This window comes from Ranitomeya imitator, chromosome 7 (assembly GCF_032444005.1).
Source record: "Ranitomeya imitator isolate aRanImi1 chromosome 7, aRanImi1.pri, whole genome shotgun sequence".
In the NCBI taxonomy this organism is placed as follows: Eukaryota; Metazoa; Chordata; class Amphibia; order Anura; family Dendrobatidae; genus Ranitomeya; species Ranitomeya imitator.
This window is the reverse complement of record NC_091288.1, coordinates 181,170,600-181,183,363: the sequence shown is the minus strand read 5'-3', so window position 1 is coordinate 181,183,363 and position 12,764 is coordinate 181,170,600. Positions and strand designations below refer to the sequence as shown.

General features: G+C 42.6%; 1 protein-coding gene across 1 annotated transcript in view; it reads right to left on the bottom strand.

Moving 5' to 3' along the window:
• The window catches only part of LOC138645095 (cytohesin-3), a 126,173-nt gene that overhangs the window by 109,227 nt on the left and 4,182 nt on the right, over positions 1 to 12,764 (bottom strand). The gene's annotated exons all lie outside the window — the stretch shown is intronic.

The following is a 12,764-nucleotide window of genomic DNA, read 5'->3' as shown; positions in this document are numbered from 1 at the left end:
GCAAAAGTATTCACCCCTTTGTTTTTACCTACGGTATTTTGTTACATTACAAACTGTTTAAATATTTCTGTAATCCGATTTGTGTGTGATGCATCAGCACTGAATAGTTTAAATTGGCGAGGTGAGAGAAGTATAGGCATAAATTAAAATTTATGGGATCAAATAACTAAAAATTGGGTCCAGGGGAGGTTTGAAAAAAACGGATCCAGCAGAAGTTGCCACCGGATCCTTTTTTTTCCTCATAGACTTGTATTAGCACCAGATTGAGACGGATGGCCTCATGTTTCATCCGTTTTATTGCCGGAGAAAACTCCGGCGAAAAAAACGGCCAACGATGGATCCGGCGAAAAACGTATGAAACGCGAGGTGAAATGATGGAATCCGGCGACCAAATCCGTTTTTGTTTTTTTTGTTTTTTTTTCACAAATCATAAATTTTCCAATCTGCTCTCTCTCTCTAAAAATTTGCCAGATTGTGCCTGATGATGTGTGAAAGTAGCCTAATTGGAAACTACTTCTGAGGAACAATGCAAAGCTCAGAAGGGAAGGAGCGCCATAGTATAGCGCAGATTTTACCGTTATGGTTTCAGGGTGCCTTGACCCACTGGGAGAGCCCCTGATGTGCCAGAACAGCAGTGATTATATTGACACCACAAGTGCGTCACAGAATTTTATACAATTGGGCAGTGAAAAAAAATATTGACATTTTTCCTACAAAATGTTTGTTTTAGCCCCAGATTTTACATTTGTACATGGGGAAAAATAGCACCAAAATTTGTCCCACAATTTCTGCCGTATATGGCAATACCCCATTTGGGGTCACAGTTATCCGGTGCTCTACGTTGAGCACTTACTTTGGGGTTTCCATCTAAATCTCTGAATTACCCGATTCAGATGAAACCCCTGAGGGATCCATTCACTATGAGGCAGCAGAGTTACTCTGGACTCCGTTTGGCCTCTGTTCAGAGTTTCAGAAGTTTTCTGATATTTCAGCTCCTCCTGAGCGATCATGCTGAGCTCGGTCAGTCAGATTGACTGACCGATCGCAGCAATGTGAGTGCAGGCGCCGATGACATGGGTCCTTGCACCTCATCCCGTGACGCTCAGCTGTCACTGACAGCTGTCAGCACTGAACAGTCACTGCGTGTTTACACACAGTGACAATTCAAAGTCATGACTGACATAGTGCAGGAACGGACACCTGCTCATGACGTGCCGAGTCCGTCATTGGTCGTTAAAGGGAAACGTGTAAATGAGTGGCCTAATTAAAGCCCAGACCTTAATCCAATTGAGAATCTGTGGTCAGACTTGAAGATAGTTGTTCACCAGAGGAAACCATCTAACTTGAAGGAATAGGAACAGTTTTGCCTTGAGGAAAGGGCAAAAACCCCAGTGGCAAGATGTGGAAAGCTCAGAGACTTAGGCTACTTTCACACTTGCGTCGGTACGGTGCCGTCGCTATGCGTCGGCGCGATGTACCGACGCACATTGTGAAAATTTGGCACGATGTGGGCAGCAGATGCCGTTTTTCAACGCATCCGCTGCCCATTCTAAATACCGGGGAGGACGGGGTGGAGTTCTGGTCGCACATGCGCGGTAGGAAATGGCGGGCGCGACGTACGAAAAAACGTTCCCTTGAACATTTTTCGTGCTGACGGTTCGCCAAAACACGACGGATCCAGTGCACGACGGATGCGACAGATAGCCATCCGTCACAATCCGTCGCTAATACAAGTCTATGGGAAAATGCAGGATCCTGCATTCTCAAAAAACAAAGGATTGTGATGGAAGCTGAAAAACGCAAGTGTGAAAGTAGCCTTATCCAAAGCGACTTGCAGCTGTAATTGCTGCAAAAGGAGGCTCTACAAAGTACTGACTTTAGAGGGAGTGAATAGTTATGCATGCTGAAGTTTCGGTTATTTTGTCCCGTTTGCTGTTTGCTTCACAATAAAAAATGAAAAAACAAAAATGTTCACAGTTATAGGCGTGTTCTTTACATGAACTGATGCAGACCCTCAAAAAAAAAAAAAAACCTGAAATCTCAGGTTGTGAGGTAGCAAAAACACAAATAATGCCAAGGGGGTGGGGAAATACTTTCTCAAGCCACAGCATATATTGGCAAAAAGGAAGGGGTAGAAGAAAAGCAGGGACAAAAGGGCTTGGGCATGTTCAAACCCAACATACCCAATCCAGGCTGTCAGCGAACGATGTGAAGAATCACATACACAAAGGATTGGTGCCAATATGTAGTAGGTGTGATAATAATATTAGCAAATGCATCCAATTAGAAATGTAGTATAGATCTTCTGATTAGCTATGTCGCTTACCCCATGTGCAGGGCGTTGCAGTTGCTTAGGAATCCATGGTTACGACCACTACCAGCTGTCACTGTATGGGTGGTCGTAACCATGCCTACCTCACTGCAATGCCCTGCACATGCTGTAAACGGCATAGCTTATTATAGGATCTATACTACATTTCTAATTGGAGGTATTTGTTAATATTACTATCACTCCTACTACATATTGGGATAGGACGTTGGAGAGAGATGGGAATACCCCTTTAAGCAAGTTCGGAAAAAAAATAGAAAAAATAATACTGTTTATTTATACTGTACTTATTATTCACCAGAAACTGAATTTATATGCTAGAAGTAACCATATTTTTAAATTTTTAGTTCATTAATCAATAGTACACACGACAGTAAGCAACTCTGTAATTTTTTGCTTTCCTCTGTATCAATATGTTAGGCAATACTCGATGGACTTAAAGGATTATTCTCATCTCCAAGATCCTATATGTAGAAGGCGTAATAATAATAATATTAGCAAATCGCTCCAATTAGAAATGTAGTATAGTTCTTCTGATTCGCTATGTCGCTTACTCCATGTGCAGTAGATTAGGTATCCATGGTTACAACCACTCATATAGTGAGTTAGGCCTCTTTCACACTTCAGTCTTTTGGCGTCAGTCACTACCGACATAGTGACGGATTGACGGATCCGTCACAATTGTTGCGAAAACGGTTCTAACGGATCCGTTTTTTTGACGGATCCGTTACTTGGGGGTTGTCTGGGAGAAGTATCTACTTTTTGGAGCATGCGCAATTGAAAAAACGGATTGGGGCGACGGATCCGCCGAAAAAACGGTTGCGGCGGATCCGTCGCCCATAGGCGCCCATTCTATGGAATGGCGGACGTGACGGATCCGTCGCGATCCGCCATTTCGGCGTTGACAAAAAACGTTCCAATGTCCGTCTATTTTCAGAAAACGTCCGCCAAATGTCGACGGATCCGTCGCATGGCGGATGGAACGGACGACCATCCGTCACAATCCGTCACTAATGCAAGTCTATGGGAAAATAACGGATCCGTCAAAAAAAATGACGGATCCGTTATTTGAGGAAAATGGCGGTTTTAGACTGACGCCAAATAACTGAAGTGTGAAAGAGGCCTTAGTTGTTAGTTAGGTCATACCCATGGAGATCTTTGCTACTGCAATGCCCTGAACAGGGGGTAAGTGACAAAGATAATCAGAAGAACTATACTACGTTTCTATATGGAGCTATTTGCTATTATTACTAATACTAATTTTATAACAACTACTCCGTATTGGGGTAGGGGTCTTAGAGATGGAAATACCCCTTTAAATCTACCGAATTCCTCTAAGAAGATAAGTTAGAAATGTTCTTATTTTTAGGTGTACTGTTGGATTTATGGTGAAAAATTATTTCAGAATAAATAAAAAATAAAAAAAATCCCATGTAACTCCCTCTAATGGATTTCCTCGTTTTTCCAAGGATTTTGCACATTTTGCTATTATTATTTTGCACTCTGTAGCATTGGACGTGCCCCTCATACCTTTTGTTTCCATGTGTGGCAATTCCCCAGAGCGTTACATGCACAGATGTCAATGCGACTGGATTTCCAGGGCACAGTTCTGTAAGATTACATTACATCAACGTATGAAAGCAAAACAAAGGAAGAAAAAAAAAAACCTATTGTACATGGAGGAACTGTGTCCCATTAGGGCTGCGGTGACCCATCTAAGTCAATCGTTTCCGGGGTCACGCACACGAGAAGGGCAGACAGCAAGGTCAGCGATTCTACATAAAGACGACTGTACGCATTGGAGATTGGTTAATAGTGACAACTCGAATGCATGGTGGGTGTCCTCTCAATTCCAGACCCAAATGGCTGCTGGCAACTTTGGCAGACATCAGGCGACACGTTACACTTTAGGTGGGGTGTCCTTGTCCCGTTTCGTTAAGCTGACGATTTCTAAGATTTTGCAGCACACAAATCCCCAGAAAATTCCCCCCCCCCCCCGCCGTTGGCTAGAAACATAAACAGATTTTCTGGCTTCACACTTTCTGCATTAGGAGTAGACAGGGACGCCATTGTTTTCCCTCTTTCCAACAAGGGCAGCGCTCTCCTCCAGCGTACAAAGGGCCTCCGGGCAATTTCTGACTAGATAGAAAAAAAGTAGGTCAGAAAAGCACAAACCAGTCGGCAATCTGGCAACAGTTTAGAGGCTTCATTAATTAAGCGATTAGCATCACCTATTTGACCCGAAAAACAGAACGTTAACATCCTGCTAAGAAGAGTAATGTCATTACGGTGAACGGTTATAAATACAACTCCAGAAAAATGGAGAATACAGCACATAGGACAGAAAGAGAATACAATGAGGTGGGGGACAAACGAAAATACAATGAGGCGGGGGCGACAACTGGGTGAAAAAGAAGTTTCACGGCAGCAAAGTGGCGCAATAGATGTTCGGAACCACAATGGTTCCATTACGGAAATTCTAGGCCCCCGACAGACCCCATCGGCACAATATAGGTGTCATTCCGTTTTATTCTTTGTGAAAAGCTTAACAAAGATAAAGATGGGGAATGTGAAGTGTCTACCGAGTGTCGAGATCAGTTTTTCAAAAGAAAACACCTGTCATTTGTTCATTATATGAGTAGGTCGTGAGCAAAAGAGGGTTATTTGGCCCCACCGTAAAATCCCTTTCTTATAGTCTTCATTGGGGGGGTGGACAGAGGAAACCATCGCTGTGTCCCCCAAAGAAGCATCCAAGAATAGAGCATTTTTGAGATCAACATAAAATCCTCTTCTTGTAGCCTTCATCGGGGAACAAAGGAAACCATGGCGCCTGAGAAAAGACGATTTTTGCACATAATCCCATTCTCGTTGGCTTCTTTGGTGAACGCAGCCATGGTTTCCCATCTCTCCCAATGGAGCGTCCAAGAAATTTTTCTACTTTTCCCCTTCTGAGATATCCAAGATGACCAGCTAAACATCATTTTAGCATTACTCGGCCTACTCTTGTCAGGCATGGTTTATGCTCTGTGTCTGGAGAGAATGTCCTGAACTTGAATAATAACAATGTAGAGCTCATAATGAAATTTGCGTTGGGCGAGGGTGGACACATCTGTACTTTAGGCTTTGGCAGTATCAACTTCCCAAGAATGACAAAAAAGGAAAGGTGGGCATTATGCAGCGGAGGGGTCACTTAGGATATTTCAGACTACTCTTGGAGGGGCATCATCTTCTTCCACATTAAAGTGATTTTCCTGCCATTTGACATAGATACCGTATGTAAAGAGTAAAGGGCTCTTAGGCACTTCAGTCTTACGAAAAACCATATGCAAAAAATGTCGGAGTCTAAGAACGGTTATTTTACCGCAATTCCAATATTTCCCAATATATTTTGCAGATGTAGTACCAAATATCAACTCTGAAGGCAGACGTCCGAGTGGCCCATATATGGGCCGTGATTTCCCAGACCTGCCTCCGCTCTCCTGGACCGGGCTCAACAGTCTCATGGGCCTATGGGAGGCTGAGGAGTCCAGGTTAGGAGACTCGGCTGACTTATACACACTGGTCACCATGACCGAAATGGTTTCTTTCACTTTTGCAATATTTGCACACAGACAGTACAGAACAACGTAACAGACACGAAGCAATCTTCCATATTTTGCATTGCTTCCCAAGCAATACATAACATTTCTCCGTCACCCAACTGCACATTATTCGCCATCTTAGTGGCCCCTTTAATAGCTGCTATGTGGCCTGGTCATTTTCAGGCACAGTATGCAGTAAAGCGGATGAAAAAGGAACAGAACGTAGAATTAGGATCAGTGCTAAGATCAGCAGCCACATTATCACTGATCTGTTCTCAGCAGGACGAGCAGCCACCATTATATAATATTAGATCACGGAGATTTCATCTGACGCTTCGGATCTGCAGGGAGGGCAGTCTGGCGCTCTTTCGACATTTCCAGAACATTTTCCTACCATCAGAATACACTGAGGGAACACAGGCAGATTCAGCAGAGCGGAGGTAGAGCGAGATCGCCCTGGGTCCCAATGTGCAGATAGTAGACCGAGCGCAGTCTATGCCATGTACTGTACAATGCTCGAAACGCGTAGGGTTCATCCCGAATATTCTTTGCACTATTTGTCAAGAATGTTTTTAATCTCTAAGAATAAGTGACTTTGATTTTAATTATTACCTGTGGACGTCATGCTGGATCCACCCAACATTTGCATCAGTAGAACAATACACAGTATACGCCCTGTATAGCTTCAATATGGCACCTTGTAATCTCCACTTTTGAGACCCCGGTAAGGATGCTTATATTAATATTTTACAAATTGCCACCTTGCACCATTGCTTAGCTATGAAATAGCTCTGTGTCAATGCACTTTTGGGAGATTTATTCATTACTCATCAAATACAGCACAGGCTAAAAACATGATCGAATGGTTCTTCCGACCGCCAATGACTTTCTAAGGCTATGTTCACACGTTGCGTTTTTGCTTGGTTCGTTTGCTGCATTCGTTATGCAAATTAAAAGCGGAGTTTTACAGAACCAGCAAAAGCTATGAGATTTCAGAAGTCTCATACACACATATTGCTTCTTTTCCCTGACTGAATAGGAAAACTGCGGCATGTCACTTCTATCAGTGTCTTTGCTGCATTTTTTTCACCCATAGAAAGCAAACACGCAGGTATCGGGTTTTGGGCTGTTTTTTAGTGCAGAAAACTCAGGAACTAAACGGTAGGAGCATGAAAAACAGCAAAATTGCTTTTTAAAAACAGTTTCTTTACTGCCAAGAGAGCAAGTTTTGCCTGCAGGAAAAAAAAAGCAGCAAATATGCAACGTGTGAACATAGCCAAAGAGTCATGGTGGTGTCAAAGTTACACGTGTGTTTTCACCCAAGCCTACTGTCTCTAGACACAGTTGCAGAAATATTCTTCATGCGATGAATACTCTCGACGGGGTGTGGCTGCCATGCAGGAAGGTTCTTTTCTCCGGTCCCTAAATGTGATTTTCTAAGCCTGATTGACATGCACCATTCCGAGCTCCATCAAGTTACGCCTGGTCTAAGGTTTGCACGTGCTCTACACCAGGTGCCTGCGCAGTTCAAGAAAAATGTCCCTGTGTGCCTGTCAATCATTAGTACAGCTCACTTATACAGTGTACAGAAGGCAGCATTTAAAGGGAACATGACAGCCGATCCACAGGCAGTATGTATCAGAAACTATCTGCATGGTTCAGACAGGTAACGCTATGGAGTTCCGAAGAAAAACATACTTTAAAAGACGCTGGGGACCAAGACGCACGAGAGACTAGTCAGACAGCAGCTTCTCGCCTCCCACTGACCTGGAGTGACGCAGGGAGCCATCAATCACTCAAAGGGAATGGGTGGGGAAAAGCCACTGGTGAGCCGCTTGTCCAACTAGTCTCCCGTGTGGCTCAGTCCATGGCGGCTTTTAGGGTATGTGCACACGTAGAATGGTCCACTGCGGATTTTTCTGCAGCGGATTTGATAAATCAGCAGGGCAAAAACACTGCGTTTTTCCTGCGGATTTACCGCGTTTTTTGTGCGGATTTCACTGCAGTTTTACACCTGCAGTTTTCTATTATGAGCAGGTGTAAAACCGCTGCGGATTCCGACCAAAAAATTGACATGCTGCGGAATGTAAACCGCTGTGTTTCCGCGCGGTTTTTTCTTTAGCATGCGCTGCGGATTGCGTTTCCCATAGGTTAACATTGTACTGTAAACGCATGGGAAACCGCTGCAGACCCGCAGCTGCGGAAACGCTGCGGATCTGCAGCAAAATCCGCAGCGTGTGAACATAGCCTTAAGGGTGTGTGCACACGTTGCAGATTTCCTGCAGATCTGCAGCTTTTTTTTCCGCGCAGAAACGCTGCAGTTCTGCAAGTGATAAAAAAAATAAAATGTAAATCAATGGCAAAAAAAATAAATGCTGTGCTAATGGTGCAGAAAAATCTGCACAGAAAACGCAGCAGATTCAAAAAAGGACCATGTCAATTCTTTTTGCAGATCTGCTGTGTTTCTGCGCCTATTCCATAATAGAAGTCTGCAGGGGTAAAAAAAAAAAAAAAAAAAAGGAAGAAATCCGCACAAAAATCTGCAACGTGTGCACATACCAAAAAAAGGCGCAGATTCTGACCTGCGTTTTCTGCCAAGAAATTCAGAATCTGCACAGTCAAATCTGCAACGTGTGCACATAGCCTAAAGCATATTTTTCTTTGAAATGCCGCAGCTACACCAACAGATGCTTCTCAGCCAATTTTTATATACCGCACATTACAAATTAAAGAAAATGTTCATTTTATTTAGTTGTGAAAAACTAGACATAGCCCCAACTACTGATCTCACAATAATCTTGTTCCGCACTGGGAAAAAAAAAAATACGTATAGAAGCATTTATTGAAATGTTCAACCCAGTGCTAAAGAAAACCTGGAGAATATATCATTTGCTTGGAGAAAAGGAGTCATTACTGGAAAAGTATGCTCCAGGTTCCCAAAAAAAAAAAAATTAAACCCTGTGTCTGAGTAACAATGAGCGAAAAAAGAAAGAAAAAAAAAAGATACATTTCATAGGTCCGTACACTATCAACTTGTGGCAAGAAAGAATTTAGAAAATCCAATGTAATAAATTGAACGCAGATGTTCCTCAAAACACAAATAATAATGGTCTCACTTCATGGCAACCAAACAGGTCAGCCCACTTCCTTCTTAAAACAAATGCTACAGGTCCCCAAAGCCTTCCCGTTCCATTAAAATAAAACATATGTACGGGCTCGTAGAGACGGGTCCGCACAAAGGGCTCCGCAGGTGGCCAACCCGGCTAGTTACTTTATTGTCTACTGTATTATTAAGATTTATACCATAACTAAAATATATCTGAATTTACAGGGTCAAATAGTTTAAACATCCCTTTCCTCCAGACAAAAGTCATCTGCGCTTTTTCAGACAGACGAGGGCCATTTCCAACAAGCCTTTAGGAGAAATGGCAGGGAACGTGGAAAATTTTTCAAGAGAGCATTTTTTTTTTGTTAGGGAGTAGATTTACATCACTGAGGAACCTGGTCTGTAAGAGCTAAACATTGTCTTCTCCAATAAACACCGGACGAGTAAACAAGAAGAAGTGTGAAGACATCCTAACCAGAGGAACGTCTGTTACTAGGATAACCTACACTACCCAGATGATTGACCCTTGCCAAGATCAAGCGGTTCTGAACTGACCAAAACTCATGACAACGAAAAACTCAACTAGAACTTCTCCAAATTGGCTTTAGACAATTCATACTCGTTGACAAGGCTCCATGATATAGACGGACATTTCATGATTAGCCTAATAATGCGAGAACAAACCGGGAAGTAACTGCTACATTTCTCTACAGCATCCCCAGAGGATTATCAAATAAATCAACATCTGTATGATTGTGGACAGGACGGTCCTCCAGAAGAAGATCTTTGTAGCTGCTCTTCTCTTTGGCCAAATTATTTTAGGCTCCTCAATCCATTAACTCAAAAATCCATATTAATGGATATGCAAGGTTTTCTACATTGGACTACCCTCGTATATATCTGACAATTTAATTTAGATAGAATATACTCAGACCAGGACAAATTTTTGGCTATAAGGGGTCTCCTGCTCTGGAAGACCCAAAGTACAAGCAACACAGAGGCCTCATTTGGGGCACATTCAGACAGTCATTTAAATCGATCCAAGATTGAACCACAATGCATGGACTTGACGTAGCTCTCCCGACCCGTGGGCAGGTCCATGATATTAGCGGTCTGATTTCAAACCCATATGCATAGATGTCTGAATGCCCCTTGCTGTAATAGGCACTGTGTAATGATCTATTTTGCCTGCCTGTGATGGTGCTGTAGCCAAAAACTTTCACTTGCTTATGAGTTTTGAGAAGGCTACAGCTGATCGCTGAAGGTTCCCACAACCTCATCTTATGGGCAATGCTTCTAACAAAAAGGGATTGCCAAAAAAAAAAAAGACTTCCAACTGAATCTACAATTTATTATAGGGCCAACACAGGGTATATGAAGAATTTCACAGTGTTTGATTATCTACATACTGTAGGACAGTTAGGGTCTTCCAAAGTGGTAGACACTCATTGCCCTCCACTCTGACGAGTACATGGATGATCCTCAACAGAGGAACCGCCCTTAATTCAGAATTCCCTAATATTGTATATGGAAATTGTTTTTGTCAACCGGATAACCCTTTAGTGAGTACAACGTGTACTAGCCATCTAGAATCTCTATAGCAATGGATGAGTTGTCTTGATACAAACATGATACCCTGTGAAGTTGGCATACACCCATTCAGCTAGAAGAAAAAGAATCACTAAATTCTTAGGGGAAAAAAAAAATGACTAAACTATGCCATTCGAAGTAAAAAGGAACTTACCACAGGCAACAATAGAGGAACACAACAAGTTCCTAAATGTTTCCTGTGGATTCTAAACTGACCACAAGCCTCGCCACAAACGCAAAGAATTATCCAGCAGAGGCGAGATTATTTCATACTGATTAGCGAATCACATGGCACAAGAAACTGCTGTTCTTCACTAGATCAAGATATCACAAGACCAAATTCTTTACAAATTAAGAAAAACAAAACAGAACTTCCTATTGTTTTACTTTCTAAAAAAATAAACACTTACCAAGTCTACTTGCCCACAAACTGAGCCCAGAAATAAAGACACTAACTCTCTAGTACCTCCTATAGGTGGCCACTTTATAAGATAAGTATCATCACACCAGTGTTCCACAGTCCGAGTAATGGCCGCAATGTAGACTTGTTCTTCATCACTATAGGGCACCAGCTTGATTTCTGTAAGGTGCATCCCTCACCCCAAAAACAGCAGCATTTACAGCATCTCATCCAGCCAATCAGTGCCATATTCTCAACCAAAATATTGGCTACAGATGGGCATCTCGGGTTTGGCAGAGATCCTTAAGTCATGTTTCAAAGTTCTTTAGTGGATTGGACATTAACTTACAAGATAGCTACCTATAGGTTGCACTAGAGACAATATTTTACCTCCACGATTAGTGCTAATTTGAATACTTTTCTCCCATGGAGCATTGCCTGTAAAATGTCCGACAACAGCTGGATCGCCATAAGGAGAACCAGTAACACCAAAACCCATAAAGTTATAGGGAACAGTATTCATTAAAGGGGTTTCCTAGGGAAATAAAGCAAGGATCCATGGTAAATCCACGTGTTTTGGGGAAAAGGAACCAGCATGTCAAGAATGCATAAGAAGGGTTAATATGGTTTTTTTATTCTTAGTCAAACTACTTAGAGAAAAAAAACATGACAAATGAATAACTTAGTCACCAAGAATGACTCCTCTACACAAACCGTTCTGACATTACTCAACAAAACCGCTGGTAAACTGACAGCGAGAAGGAATGTCGTCTGGAATACATTGTTCTCACACGACATAAAGACCCTGTAGGGTTCTGGAACTGAACAGGGGGAGAACCGGAAATTAGAGGGGAATTCCAAAAAAAAAAAAATGCCGACATCTGCTGGGATCTATGGAGTTGTGAACCCCGCTAGTCCCCCGGGGGGAAGGAGCCAGGATACTCCGAGATCTCTTGGAAAGATCTTTGGACGAGTCAATGAATTAAGTAAATCTGTCACAAGGGTTTACAAGAATGAACTGTCACCTCCATGTCACTCCGCATTCTGACTTCTTTGCAGACATACTTTTATATAAACAGGCACAGTGGAGAAAATTCATTTGCAATCAGGCGCATGCACTATGCTAATTACTCACGAATATTCGTCAGGCGGTCAGTTACTTCCAATAGTCAAGCTGTCTGGGCTGTAAACTGGCATCTAACTGCCATGCAAAAAATGGGTCTGACATCAGACTAGCTCCCGAGGGCACTTGCCTTGGCTTCAATTGCGCATGCGCCGGGAGAAAGAAACATTGCTCCGCTGTGGCACTTTGTGTTCCCGAAACTGGAAGCAATGAAGAGCGATCCAGCTCCACGAACATAAGAATCTTACTTATTGGTACATGTTAACATTCCAAATATCATCCATACCTGTTGAGAACAAAAAACACTGACGCGTTTCTGGTGCGACAAGCGCCTTTATGTATGGCATGCCATGAAACGCGTTGGTGTTTTTTTATTCTTCTCAGCCAATATGGATGATATTTGGAATTTCAACATTTAACAGTAAGGACCATTTTATGACCAAGGAGCTGGATCTGTTTCCTTGCTTCCAGTCTTTCTCTGGACAGGACTGGATTCAGGTGAGCTGGCTTCCAGCTCGTCCGCTGATCAATCCAGGACAAGTACACCGGACGTCATAACAATCCTGAAGATGTCGGCTCCTCATTAGGTTAACAATCATGCATGACAAAGAACAGCCACATCAAATTAGCATAGT